This window comes from Oncorhynchus keta, chromosome 33 (genome assembly GCF_023373465.1).
Source record: "Oncorhynchus keta strain PuntledgeMale-10-30-2019 chromosome 33, Oket_V2, whole genome shotgun sequence".
Taxonomy (NCBI): Eukaryota; Metazoa; Chordata; class Actinopteri; order Salmoniformes; family Salmonidae; genus Oncorhynchus; species Oncorhynchus keta.
The window spans coordinates 2,443,645-2,459,732 of record NC_068453.1 but is presented as its reverse complement, the minus strand read 5'-3'; positions in this window follow the sequence as shown (position 1 = coordinate 2,459,732).

Genomic DNA, 16,088 nt, shown 5'->3' with positions numbered 1-16,088 from the left:
GTGTCTGTGCAGTATTTATTTTATTTAACCAGGAAGGGCTCATTGAGATTTAAAATCTCTTTTTCAAGAGCGTCCTGGCCAAGATAGGCAGCACCAAGTCATTACAAAAATTACAGACAAACAGCATGAAAAACTACAAGTAATCTAGTAAAAACCATAGAATTCACAAGAGTATAACAAAATCAAAAACAGCAAATTAAAAACATTGACAGGTCAGGGAATAAGTATCAAGATCATTCATCAGTGATTTAAAAATACCAATCGGGACAAGTTCTTCCAGTTTAAAAGTATTTTGTAAGGCGTTGCAAGACGATGGCGCAGAGTACATAAAAGCCCTTTTACCAAATTCAGTTTGGACATTTGGAACAGTTAGCAGGATGACGTCCAGCGAACGAAGAGAGTACCCACCAAATTTCTGAACAATAAAAATGCCCAGATAAAAAGGTAGTAAACCCAAAATGGCTTTGTAAATAAAAGTATACCAGTGACTGAGCCTACGAGTGACTAGAGAAGGCCAGCCAACCCTGGTATACAAAGTGCAGTGGTGCGTAAGGGTTTTGCAGTTTAAAATAAATCTTACATATTTTTGTAAGTTGTTGAATATGCAATTTAAAAGATATTTATATGAGGTTACAACCTCAATCTCCTTGATCTGACAGGTAGTAATAGGTGAAAGGTTCAGAGGTCTATTTCTTGCTTTAGAAAACACCATTCGTTTAGTTTTGTCAGTATTGAGGATAAGCTTCAATTGACACAAGGAATGGTGAACAGTATAAAAAGCAGTTTGCAAGTTCTGGAAAGCTTTTGTAAGAGACGAGGCACAACAGTAAATAACAGTATCATCAGCATAAAAATGAAGTTGCGCATTTTGGACATTTTTGTCTAAATCATTTATATAAATGTTTTATTTTATTTTTATTTTACCTTTATTTAACCAGGCAAGTCAGTTAAGAACTAATTCTTATTTTCAATGACGGCCTAGGAACAGTGGGTTAACTGCCTGTTCAGGGGCAGAACGACAGATTTGTACCTTGTCAGCTCGAGGGTTTGATCTTGCAACCTTCCGGTTACTAGTCCAACGCTCTAACCACTAGCCCTCAAATAAAACATTCACAGAGATTGCAAAATCACCTATCACCTAAACCACTCCTCATTGCGGAACGTTTTCGTTTCCACAAGAGAGATCAGAATGAGGGGGAGGGTGTTAGTACATATGTAGCAGTGTTGAAGAAACTGCCTGAACATTGCCAGTTTGGAGAGAACCTAAATGACACATTAAAAGGGATAGATTTGTTTGTGGACTGAAACATGAACATATTCAAAAACGTTTGCTCACAGAATCGGAGCTCACGTTTGCAAAGGCTGTTGAAATTGCGACTAAAGATGCATTTGAGTTGCAAAGTCAAAGTACTGATCTGTCACAAATTTCCCTGCACAAGTTCACGCAGTCGACAGCGCCCCTGCGTGGCCGAAAAATGCAACAGGTGTGACAGAGATGGTCACAGAGCAGAGGACTACCGTTTCAAAGACAACATTTGTCACAAATGCAGTAGAAGGGGGCACATTCAAAGAGCATGCAAAGCAACATTCAGTCACAACAGGAAAACTGAGAAAATTAAAGGGTCTGTGAATGCACTAGCAGAGAACAGTGGCAGTGATTCAGATTAATGAATAATTGGTACAATGGAGTTAAACACAGTGACTTCTCCCAGCAGTAGCATAATATGGGTGACACCAGATATCGAAGGCAAACCCCTCAAAATGGAGCTGGACACAGGACCTGCAGTGTCTATAATTTCCACTACCGTCTACAATGAGCACTTTAAGGCTATCAAGCTGAAGAACACAAATGTGTTGCTGAAGACATACTCAGGAGAGAGATTGAGCCCAATGGGGGCGTTGCAGGTCAGAGTGCATTATGGGGGGAAAACACAGCAGTGCCTGGAACTGGCCCCACATTATTTGGCAGGGAATGGCTTTCAAAAATAAAGCTGAATTGGTGTGACTTGAAAATGCTCCACACGTTCCAGTCCAAAGAGAATGGCACAGACCAAACACTGGAACACTTGCGGAAGAAATACAACACAGTTTTCAGTGATCAGATGGGAACAGTAAAAGGCTTCACAGCAAAACTTGTACTAAGAGATGACGCAACCTCAACATTCTGCAAAGCCAGATCTGTTCCATACTCCCTGAGACCAAAGGTGGAGGCGGAAATCGATCGCTTGCAGGATACAGGGATCCTGACGAAAGTGGACAGAAGCGAATGGGCCACACCCATAGTTCCTATTGTGAAGAAAGACGGGTCTGTTAGAATGTGTGGGGACTTAAAGGTAACTGTTAATTCAATGTTGCATGTGGACCAATACCCCCTACCACGTCTGGATGACATCTTTGCTGCACTAGGTGGTGGGAAAGACTTCAGTAAAATCGATCTGAAACAGGCTTACCTGCAGCCACCGGTTGAAGAGAGTTCCAAACAGTACCTGACAATAAACACACACAAAGGTCTATACAGGTATAACTGCCTGGTTTTTGGCATTGCATCAGCCCCAGCCATTTGGCAACAAACTATTGACCAGATTTTGCAAGGAATCCCAGGAACCCAGTGTATCCTGGATGACATGATCATAACAGGATGCACCGACAAAGAGCACCTGGCTAACCTGGAAGAGGTCCTGAAAAGACTGAAAGAGTATATTATTGTAAAGTGGCTGTTCCACTGGATGTCATAAGGTGAATGCACCAATTTGTAAGTCGCTCTGGATAAGAGCGTCTGCTAAATGACTTAAATGTAAATGTAAATGTAGTCTACAGGCAAACTTAAAGAAGTGTGAGTTCTTCAAAGACAAGATTGTCTTCTGTGGACATGAGATTGACTGCAATGGATTGCACAAAACACAGGACAAAATCGAGGCAGTGGTACAGGCACCACGACTACAAAATATCACAGAAGTGAGATCTTTCACGGGACTGATCAATTACTACAGAAGATTCCTCCCAAACCTTTCAGCAGTACTCCAGCCTCTAAATCAGCTCCTAGTAAAGAATAGGACATGGCAATGGACAGAGCAGTGTGAAAATGCATTTCTGGAGGAAAAACGGCTCATAACATCTGAACAGGTCCTGATGCATTTACGACCCTGAAATGCCAGTGAAGTTGGCTTGTGATGTGTCCCCTTATGGATTAGGGGCAGTCCTTTCACACACACTGAAAGATAGGTCAGAGAGGCCAGTTGCATTTGTGTCACGAACACTGAATGATGCAGAGAAAAACTACTCACAAATCGACAAAGAAGCACTGGCACTAGTGTGGGCGGTCAAGAAATTCCACGCATACCTATATGGCAAGCGTTTCACACTGGTTACAGATCACCAGCCCTTGCTTTCCATTTTCAGTCCAAAGAAAGGCATTCCGGCAATGACAGCAGCCAGGTTACAGCGATATGCCCTGTTCATTGCCAGTCATATGTATGACATTGAATTTAAGCCTTCATCCCTCCACACAAATGCAGATGGATTATCCAGACTGCCGTGTACAAGAGAAAGACAAAGGAGGGTGGATGCAGTGGACATGTTCCATACCGCTCAGCTCGAGGCACTACCGGTCACAAGCACAGTTATCAAACATGAGACAAGGAAAGATGTGACCTTGTCAAAAGTGTACACCTACACCATGTCAGGATGGCCAGCTACTGGCAGAAAGGAGCTGACTCTGTATTTCCAGCGGAGAAACGAAATTACAACGTACCAAGGATGTTTTATGTGGGGAATGAGTCATGATACCCCAGAAATGCCAACATCTAGTCTTGCAGCAACTACATGAAGGTCATGTTGCAATTGTCAAAATTAAGCTGCTCGCAAGGAGCCACTTCTGGTGGCCAGGTCTGGAGCAACAGATAGAAAATATGGCAAAGAACTGTAGCAGATGTTTGGAAACCCTTCACATGCCTGCTCCTGTCCCAGTCCATCCATGGGAATGGCCAGCAGAGCCATGGCAGAGAATTCATGTGGACTACGCTGGTCCCTTTGAAAAGCACATGTTTCTGGTTATAGTTGATGCCCATTCCAAATGGCCAGAGGTGTTTTGCACTGACTCCTCCACCTCAGCCGATAGAGTGTCTCAGAACAACGTTTTGCACGGTTTTGCACGCTTCGGGTTTGCCACTGCAGCTGGTAAGTGACAACGCGCAAGCTTTTGTAAGTGACGAGTTTACAAGATTCATGTCAGTAACACTCAACCTCATCTCCGTACAACCCTGCCACCAATGGGTTGGCAGAACGCTTTGTGCAAACCCTAAAGCAAGGACTCCGTGCAGCAAAACAAGACGAAGGGACTTTGAAACAAAACTGGCCAAGTTCCTGGCCTCCTACCGAAACACCCCACGACAAATGAAAGCCAAGCCGCACTGATGTTCGGGAGGCCTCTCCGAAAATAAACTATAAAATTTAAGACAGAGAAGGCAGAAAACTAGGTAAGAGGTAATGGCGGACTGAACAAAGTTATGTGGAGCACCTCAAGATAAAACGTGATATTCAATATTGGCAAGTTAGACTAAAATATTAGCACTACATAATCTGGTGGGTGATAACCTTCAATCTGGATTATAACACAAAACACATTTTAAGACTAGAGACATTTATCGACAAATATTACGAAAACAAGCAACACCCAAACATGACGGAGAGTAAGACAGGGGAACCGATTTCAAAACAGAAACGTGACTCTTCTACAGACACAGACGATTTAATATTTTCACCACCGGGAATGGTAAAGGTCGAAACTGATATGTTAAAATCAATAAATGACAAACTGGGTATACTTGAATTAGTTAGTAAGGATGTAAAGCCTCGAGATGAGTGATGAAAAAGCTGCGACATTGGAGAAGGAAACACACAAGCTAAAAGGGACAGTCAATAAGATTGAAACCGAAATGAACGAAATTAAAAAGGAGAACACCGTTCTGAGGGAAGCCTTACTGGACATACAAACTAGATCAATGAGGGAGAATCTGGTACTTACAGGTATCCAGGAGAAAGAAGGGGAAGATCCTGAATTTGTAGTTAGAGAGTTCCTCCTTACAGCGCTTCAGATCCCACGCGAAGTTATCGACACAATCCAACTTGAACGTGTACACCGCTTCGGACAAAGAGGCCAAAGGTATGACCGCCCAATCGTTGCCAAATTCGCTTCATTTAAAGATAAAATAATGGTTAAAAGCCTGGGTAGAAGACTTGCTGGGACCAAAAGTGGCATGAATGATCAGTTTCCGAAGGAAATTGCAGAACGGCGCAAAGTTCTGTATCCAATTTTCAAAGAAACTAGATTAAAAGCGAAAGGAGTAGCTCTCGTCATTGAAAAAAACTATATATTGATAACCAGTTGTTCAGAGACACAAAGACCACTTCATTGTTATTTTAAAAATTGTAAAGTTCCCATAGATTAGGAAAATAAACACAATTCTAGTCCGGTTATGGATTTTAACAATACAAAATATAGCTTTTCTATATATCTTCACATATAACTAATTGAACACACAAGCACTAATTCAACATAGTGAAGATAAAGACTAAGTAAACAGAAAGCACAGTATGTGTGGATGGTGTGGTGTATGTTTATTGTGATTTGTTATGTTTGTGAGTTGAGTGAGTGAGTAATGAAATGGTTGCATATCCCAGAGCCAATGTATTGCTGTGGGCCGGGGTATGAGAGGGCTTTCAATGCTGTTTAGATGATGGATATACTTTTATAATGAATTATAGGTCTTATTTATTGTCCTATCATGGTGGAAAGGTTTTAAAATAGATTATACATTTTATTTGTTATTGTCCTGTCATGGGGAAGTACATTTTTCAAATAAATTATATCTAATTATTTATGATCCTATTTTAATGGTACGGTCCATGACCCTATACCCTAGACACCCACCTGAATGACCCAGAGAGTCAGGAGAAGTCCCTAACTGTTTTATGTGCATGCTGTAAGCGGTCTGTATGCACCCAAATTATGGTCAGAGACCAAGAGCAGCACTGCCCCCTCAAGATTCTGAGCCTGTAAAGCCAAAGCCCCCTAAAGGGAGAGCATACTATACAAGGAAATTCTCAAAGCTGCTAATGAGAACCTTGCTGACCTTGTACCTAGCCGGTGGGGATTCCGGTGGGGTGCCCCCACCCAGGCAGTGGCAGTGCTGGCAACACTAGCTGCAGTAACCCATGGGGAGGGGGTCACACTCAGACATTCAGAGAGGGGGTATATTATTGTGACCCTAGTGGCACAGAATCAAAGTTGGACTGCATGGAGATGCTTGGGAATATGGTCAATACGGGTGACCGTATAGTGGGGGTTTCAGGGTAGAGGTGTACATTTGACCTCCATCATTTAGGATGTGACAATGGTAAATAAAATCTCTTAATTTTTGCCTAATTTTTTGTGCGGTCTTGCAGGCCTTCTCGTGCAGCTGCAAGTACATTTGTAATTCAAGACCTATTGTCACGCCTTGGTCTTAGTATTTTGTGTTTTCTTTCTTTATTTGGTCAGGCCTCTGATTGGGAGCCATATTTAGGCAGCCATATTCTGTGAGTGTTTCGTGGGTGATTGTTCCTGTCTTTGTGTTTGTACCAGATAGGGCTGTTTCGGTTTTCATTATTTCATTTCATTATTTTTGTAGTTTCTGCATGTATAGTTTTTCCTTCATTAAAATATATCATGAATCATCATCACGCTGCATTTTGGTCCGATCCTTGTTCTACCTCTTCGTCAGAGGAGGAGATAGAAGAGAGCCGTTACACCCATCTTGAGTTGGGCTCTGGGGTGGTGCAATTGTTGAGTAACTGAGCTTATGTTTGTGTGGGGTTACGGGTTGAGTGTGTGTGGGTGTATCCCACAACTGTTGCGAAGAAGTAAAAGATGTTAGGGACAATAGAGGATGATCCACAGCTATATATAATACAAATCGAGGTGAGGGCGATGGAAATGCATTTGGCAGTTAATCTACTTCAATTCGGTAAATGGCACTGTGTGCTCTTTCCAAAGGATGGATCCCAGTAAGTTATGGGTGATGGGATACAGGGGGTTGAGGGTGGTCTGCCGGGCATTGGGATGACAAACCAACACGGGATGAGGAGGGCTTTTAGCGGGTGGAATAGTAGGGACCAATTGGAGGCTTACTTAGTAGAAAGGCAAAGATCATGGTACAGCTATATAGACACTCAATCATCATGTTACTTTTTAATGGTACGTTTACAAACATATATTATGATAACAATAATTGAAAGTTGTGTCTCATTATGATAGGTGGTGAAATAAGTATAGCCAGTTACAATTGTAATGGCCTAGCAGATAATAAGAAAAGACAAATCAGTATTTACCTGGCTAAAAGAGAAGGAATATAATATATATTGTTTACAGGAAACCCATTCAACAGTTTTAGATTAAGTTTTGTGGAAAAAGAACTAGGGGGGCAAAATATACTTCTCCCATGGGCAAAGAAATTCAAAAGGGGTGATGGTTTTAATTAACAATAATTTTGATCCAAATGTGCAAATTGTCCAAACAGATCCTCAAGGTAGATGGATTATTTTAAATATGTTATTGGACAATAAACAGATATGGCTTATTAACCTGTACGGTCTGAATAATGATGATCCAAGCTTCTTTGAAAGTATATATAAGAATCTATCAACTCTACAAGCAATACTAGACTCTATTGTTATGGTGGGAGATGTTAATAAGGTCTTAAATACCTCTATGGACCGGAAAGGAAATCACACTACAAACTATCACCCTCAGGCATTTAACTAAAAAAAACTTAAGATGTCAGCTGCTAATTTTCAGATTTGCACCACATCAACACAGCCATTTTCATTGCACTATGCTATCTGTTGCTGCCTAGTCCTGAATTCCCTGGGGGTTAGCCTTGCAATATCCAATTGGTGCGACACATAGCCCTCTATATTTAAGTGTTTCAGGTACACTCCAATAGGTGTCTGCGTCACATACAGTATCTTCTATTGACATTATCTTCTATTGTTTGTCCTCATGTGTCTGATTTTCAGCGTAAAGTGCTCTGTAGCCACTTAGTGTGGACACACTCACACAATAACAGTCTCTCTTCTCCACTTCATTCCTCTCCCCCTTCTCCCTAAATCCTCTAGGTTATATCAGCTGTTTTGGTGAACCCCTCCTGCATCTGAACAGGCTGACACAGAGGGCACAGCATGATCGGAGGTGAGAGGTCACTTGGTCAACAGGAAGTATTATTAAAGAGATGCTTTGCATTGAAATACAGACAGAGATGTAGTAGTTCCAGCGTTAATGATCCAAGGTCAGTTTTGCATTTCACCTCCTGATGATTATGATGACGGACCGTGTTAGAATAAAAAAACAAAGCTTAATCATGCTCTCTCTCTATCCATCTGTCTCTCGTCTGCAGAGATGTTTTGATGTGAGAGAGGAAGCCAGTCCGGTCATCGCCACCTCACCCGCTCTTAAGATGACCTTCGGGCCGACTGGGGGCCCAAGGATGGTTAGGAGACACCGCAATTGTGATGAACTGAGAGAATATTAGGGTAGCACTGTAATTCATGAATCACATGCTCTCTGCCGCTGTTCTTACTTCTTTCCCTTTCTGTCTTCTACACCTCTCTCCCCACCTCGTCTTTCTTCCTTGTTTTATAATGCACACCATATGTGCATTGAAGTACAGATTGAACTTGTATTTATAATATTACAATTATCTTAATTATAATGCATTTATAACACCTGGATGATGAATTTATTTCAATAAAGCGTTTCACATTCTCCACTGGTTGAAATTAAGTATCTCATTGAAATACTGTCCTGTGTCCTGAGATTAACAATAAACAATCACGCACAAAGACATGGGGGAAAACAGAGGGCTAAATACACAACACATAATGAGGAAAATGAAACCAGGTGTGTGGGAAAACAAGACAACACAAATGGAAAATGAAAAATGGATCAGCGATGGCTAGAATACCGGCGACGTCGACCGCCGAACACCGCCTGAACAAGGAGAGGCATCGACTTCGGTAGAGGTCGGGACTCCTTGGCACTATAAAGTTATTATATTCTGCTCTCTCCATAGGCTTCATAAATGCCTTTCGGACTTGAAGTTGATACAACAACTATGATAGCTGAAGTTTATAGATTGGTATGAATATTAGTTCAGAAGCTAACGTTTTAGGGTCCATACACAGATTGGCTACATGTTGTAGCTAGCTACACATCCATAGGCATAGTTATTTTTATCCTCCACTACACAATAAGCAAGTAAATAGTTAGCTAGCTATGTTACCTCAGCTGCATTGTAAGGCAAGCTTACACAATTGTACATTCAATTTGCAGTAAATACTTTAGCTAGCCTGATTCTTTACGTCCACTGTTTCACAAGATGACAGCCTGGTTTGCTGGTAGTCTCAGGAGACCCTAAAACATGAAACAACATAAATTACAAATTCATTCTCCTAACACTAGCCAGCTGGCTAATGTTAGCTAGTCAGATAACTTGTGCTATAGCGTTTTTTGGAAATGAACTTTGACAAACAAATAAGCACAAACGTTTGTCTCTACATTCCTCTCAATTGTAAATGTTTTGCTTGACTCGTTATGACGTTATAATAACTTACATCTGGTTCCACCGTAATGTTTTGTCAGCCATCCTTGTTGAAGAACGACAAGGCAAGGGTGGCTAGCGTCAAAATTCGTCATTGGCACCACTCGATATGATTCGTCATAAAAAAAACTTTGGGACCCAAATGCATAATGAGTGTTCTAACTCCCCCTTGTGGTGGTCTGGAGCAATGAAGCTGTGACGCTGGTGTAAGCTCACAACTTTTAAAGGAGGAACCACTGTAGGCACGCAGTGCTACAGTTTAACCTGTTAAGGGCCTAAACCTTCCTAGGCACGCAGTGCATGCATTGCCACAGTCTAACCTGTTAGTGGGCTAAATCTTCCTAGGCACGCAGTGCCTGCAGGAGCCTAGTCTAAATTTCAGGTGGCTAAACCCCCCTATCCTTTCATTTGTATTCACCTTACGACTCCAGTCTCCCCAAGATGTCAGAATGAGTAGTGTAAGAACTTTGCCAACCATGTTTTTATGTGCCGGCTCCTGTTCCACTGATTCAGATTCTCCAGTTTGACGATAAATCGCTGTGAATCCTGCCGACAAAGCCAACTGTTAGGTGCTGAACGAACAAAGTAAAACATTAAAAACAAGTTTATTCACCCACTGGGTTATACATGCTAGAACCTTTGTGGGTATGGAAGTATATATGTGTGGGATAGGACCTTTCCTAACCACTTCATCTGACCTGACCTCGGCCAAATTCCCCGCTCCTCCCCAGTGGCGATTTTAGCAAGTAAATCTTGGTGGGGCAAAAAAATACTAATTTTGGGATGCATGCCAGCAAAGCCACTACACAACACAACACTATACAATACATTAATTGCACTATAACGGTGACAAACGGTGCCCACAAACTGTTAGGGCCTACATAAAGCTGTCCCGACAGCAGTCCTAACACCTTATCACTGCTACACCTGGAGGAGCCTTGTCTGGCAGCGAAACAGTTCCTCATTTACTGCCTTCTAAAAATATGCTGATAGGGCTGACTTGCTTAAACAAATGTGGTTGCTACTGACTATTGAGATGTACAAACTATGGCATAAGGGGACGACAAGCGCATAAGAGGCAATACGTAATTCCGTTTAAGACATTCATGAGTGAGCTAGGACGGATGTAGTCAATATAACTATTTGTTCAGCACTTTTGAAATGTACAGCAATAGAATTCAGAACATGAACATGGGCCGTTCTTACAGTGTTCTCCCTGAACACCAAGTCAGAACTGTAGGATAAATAAAGGGGGATCCTACACCTCGGCCGGTTTGTCAGATTTCCGTGCCTCAGCGGAGGCGACCAGTCCTCTCCTGATCCCCGGGATCGTCCCTTTGGTCAGCGTCCTGAAAATAGACAAATGTATTAGGGTGAGGCACATGGGCTACTAACAGCTAACTACACAGCATACACTTAGTATTACTTTCTTAGCTACAGTTTACATATCTCCCTGGGATATTATATCATTTATGTAGCAGCATACAATACATTTTTGGACTCACCTTGTTGTGCTGTGCTCACTTGAACAGGAAGGTGGCACGGTCTTTTGTGGGCAAATTTTGTGATCAAACTTTGTCATCAAAGTCTGGCATTCTCTGGATTTATAGTGCTGTCAAGACAACTAGGAACTCAAAGAAAAAAGACCACCGTCAGTGATCTTCAGGTCGTAGCTCTAGAAAGAGGTCCGAGTTCAGAATTTACAATTCCGAGTTGGATGAAAGTTCAAAACGTATTTTCGCAGTCGTAGCTCGTTTTTCCCAAGTTCCCAGTTGTCATGAACTCACAAAAGTCAGATTTTGCAGTTCCCGAGTTAACAGTTGTTCTGAGGGCGGCACAAATCATGCTTCATTGACAGCATGGCCAATGTTGAATGTTTATAATTTTAAATGAGGAAAAGAGACCCTTAATCTTAGACTTGGGACCACGCAGCCGCTCCACTGAATAGCAGGCTAATGATAGCTTTGCAATGCTTGCAGTTAGCCACGGATTCCTTCCAAACCAATCATTGTGGAATTTGCGATTTCCAACTACCAACAGTCCAATCAATGCTACTGTAGATATAATGCGATTTGACATAATTTTATCTGTGGCCAATAACCGTGAGCCTTCTTGGATGGGCACTTCTAATGTAACTCTATGGCAGCACCCAAGGGGCTTGAATTTTCGAGCTCTGCCCTTAGACTTGGCGGTCACATAGAGTCCCCATGAGTGACAGAACACTGAGCCAATCACGGTGCAACGCTCCGTATTTTCTGCTGGCTTGCCCCACCACCACAGAAAGCACTGAGCTAGACTGAAACCATTTGCATTTTGGAGCTGCCTTACTCAATAAAACAAAAAAGAGACCATGTTTGTATGCAGCTTTATAACTCAATGATATATATATATATTTTTTACATTGTTTGCAAACTGATATGCAACACGTATTAATGCCAAAATAACATGCAAAACAGGAGAGCCCTGCTAAAAGTGTAGGGCTCAGAGCCACACCTGCCCTGAATGACGGGACGCCACTGCGCCTCCCTAACCTCTGACTGTCCTATCTTATCAGTGACTGAAACCAGACTGTTGCCCTTTGCCTCTCTCCATAGGATACATGAGAGTTAACAATACCATGTTTAGCCAGAATGTATACTTTCTGCACTCCCCCTTTCCATACACCTAGTTCTTATCCACCCTCCATTGACCCCAACATATACATTCATTATACATGTAAAGTAATCAATAAGTTCTCGTATGATAACATGAACAAGTATATTTCAAGCTAGAACCCAACCATGTGGATCATTGTCACATTATTTGATATACTGTTTACACTTCAGTAATAAATAACAACATGGTTGCAATGAAAGGTAGTTTATAAATGTGTAGAATGTGTTTGTTTTTGGTCTAAGCCAGTAACTTAACCAACTTTATGTAAAATAGACACAATAATATTTTCTGAGTAACGGGTCAGGGCATAGCACTTTCCATTCAGCTTCAGGCAACTTTAATTGTAGGGCTTGTAGTGACTACATCTATCCATCACACCCAAACCAATGCAGCTCAGTGTTGCTTATCCATTGTTCACTAGTTCTGTTAATGTAATTACAACCAACATAATGTTTAGTACATTTTTATTAAAATCAATTCATTGTGGCTAAGTAATAATAGAGCTCATTGCAACTACAAAGATGTCTGTGTATAACTGGAAGAAAAAAAATACAGACGCACAATTACAAAGTGATACATTGTAAGGTAATACAGTATGTTCTTCATAACCCAAGACAAAATACAGGTTGACGTGATGACTACATACACAGTACACTTGGAAAAAATAACATCAAATATAGTATAGTGTCTGCACTGAAACAACTCATCCATTACGTAGTGTGGTAAATTAGCTTACATTTACCAAATCTCTTATTCTGAACGGACCCTTTCTACACCAGCAAAGACTCTGTTCATTGACTACAATTACAATGTGCAAAGTAAGATGCAGTGCACTGTTGTTTATCTGGAATTGAGTATTGAACTAAGCCAAGCATCATGCAAAATTCTCTGAAGCTGGAGACTCACATCTCCCTCACTAGCTTTAAGCACCAGCTGTCAGAGCAGTTTACAGATCACTGCACCTGTACTTAGCCTATCTACCTCATCCCCATACTGGTATTTATTTATTTATTTTGCTCCTTTGCACCCCACTCTCCACCTGCACATTCATCTTCTGCCGAACTACCATTCCAGTGTTTAATTGCTATATTGTAATTACTTCGCCACCATGGCCTATTTATTTCCTTAACTTACCTCATTTGCACTCACTGTATATATTATTTTTGTTTTCTTTTGTTCTACTGTATTATTGACTGAATGTTTTGTTTATTCCATGTGTAACTCTGTGTTGTTGTATGTGTCGAATTGCTACCATTATCTTGGCCAGGTCACAGTTGCAAATGAGAACTTGTTCTCAACTTTTTTTTCCACCTTTATTTAACCAGGTAGGCTAGTTGAGAACAAGTTCTCATTTGCAACTGCGACCTGGCCAAGATAAAGCATAGCAGTGTGAACAGACAACACAGAGTTACACATGGAGTAAACAATTAACAAGTCAATAACACAGTAGAAAAAAAGGGGCCTGGTTAAATAAAGGTGAAATAAAAAATAAAATGAATAAATAAATCATTCATAGCATACAAAACATACACTGCTCAAAAAAATAAAGGGAACATTTAAACAACACAATGTAACTCCAAGTCAATCACACTTCTGTGAAATCAAACTGTCCACTTAGGAAGCAACACTGATTGACAATAAATTGCACATGCTGTTGTGCAAATGGAATAGACAACAGGTGGAAATTATAGGCAATTAGCAAGACACCTCCAATAAAGGAGTGGTTCTGCAGGTGGTAACCACAGACCACTTCTCAGTTCCTATGCTTCCTGGCTGATGTTTTGGTCACATTTGAATGCTGGCGGTGCTTTCACTCTAGTGGTAGCATGAGACGGTGTCTACAACCCACACAAGTGGCTCAGGTAGTGCAGCAAATCCAGGATGGCACATCAATGCGAGATGTGGCAAGAAGGTTTGCTGTGTCTGTCAGCGTAGTGTCCAGAGCATGGAGGCGCTACCAGGAGACAGGCCAGTACATCAGGAGATGTGGAGGAGGCCGTAGGAGGGCAACAACCCAGCAGCAGGACCGCTACCTCCGCCTTTGTGCAAGGAGGAGCAATGCCAGAGCCCTGCAAAATGACCTACAGCAGGCCACAAATGTGCATGTGTCTGCTCAAACGGTCAGAAACAGACTCCATGAGGGTGGTATGAGGGCCCGACGTCCACGGGTGGGGGTTGTGCTTACAGCCCAACACCGTGCAGGACGTTTGGCATTTGCCAGAGAACACCAAGATTGGCAAATTTGCCACTGGCGCCCTGTGCTCTTCACAGATGAAAGCAGGTTCACACTGAGCACATGTGACAGACGTGACAGTCTAGAGACGCCGTGGAGAACGTTCTGCTGCCTGCAACATCCTCCAGCATGACCGGTTTGGTGGTGGGTCAGTCATGGTGTGGGGTGGCATTTCTTTGGGGGGGCTGCACAGCCCTCCATGTGCTCGTCAGAGGTAGCCTGACTGCCATTAGGTACCGAGATGAGATCCTCAGACCCCTTGTGAGACCATATGCTGGTGCAGTTGGCCCTGGGTTCCTCCTAATGCAAAACAATGCTAGACCTCATGTGGCTGGAGTGTGTCAGCAGTTCCTGCAAGAGGAAGGCATTGATGCTATGGACTGGCCCACCCGTTCCCCAGACCTGAATCCAATTGAGCACATCTGGGACATCATGTCTTGCTCCATCCACCAACTTGCACCACAGACTGTCCAGGAGTTGGCGGATGCTTTAGTCCAGGTCTGGGAGGAGATCCCTCAGGAGACCATCCGCCACCTCATCAGGAGCATGCCCAGGCATTGTAGGGAGGCCACACACACTACTGAGCCTCATTTTGACTTGTTTTAAGGACATTACATCAAAGTTGAATCAGCCTGTAGTGTGGTTTTCCACTTTAATTTGAGAGTGACTCCAAATCCAGACCTCCATGGGTTGATACATTTTATTTCCATTGATCATTTTTGTGTGATTTTGTTGTCAGCACATTCAACTATGTAAAGAAAAAAGTATTTTATATGAATATTTCATTCATTCAGATCTAGGATGTGATATTTTAGAGTTCCTTTTATTTTTTTGAGCAGTGTACATACTGTTGCTACATAACATACAAATACATTGAGTTCAAAAAAATAATTAAGAACACCCCCCCCCCCTTACCCTCAGAACAGCCTCAATTTGTCAGGGCATGGACTCTAAAAGGTGTCGAACGCATTGCACAGAGATGCTGGCCCATGTTGACTCCAATGCTTTCCACAGTTGTGCCAAGTTGGCTGGATGTCCTTTGGGTGGTGGACTATTCTTGATACACACAGGAAACTGTTGAGTGTGAAAATCCCAGCAGCGTTGAAGTTCTTGACACAAACCGGTGCGCCTGGCACCTACTATCATGCCCCATTCAAAGGCACTTAAATATATTATCTTGCCCATTCACCCTCTGAATGGCACACATACGCAATCCATGTCTCAATCATCAAGGCTTAAAAATCCTTCTTGAACCGGTCTCCTACCCTTCATCTACACTGATTGAAGTGGATTTCTTTGTGTTTTTTCCCCCTTTATTTAACTAGGCAAGTCCGTTAAGATCAAATTCATATTAACAATGATGGCCTACCCCGACCAAACTCTCCTAACTTCCGGAGATGGCCGCCTCGCTTCGCGTTCCTAGGAAACTATGCAGTTTTTTGTTTTTTTTACATGTTATTTCTTACATTGGTACCCCAGGTAATCTTAGGTTTCATTACATACAGTCGGGAAGAAATACTGAATATAAGTGCAACGTCAACTCACCATCAGTACGATCAGGAATA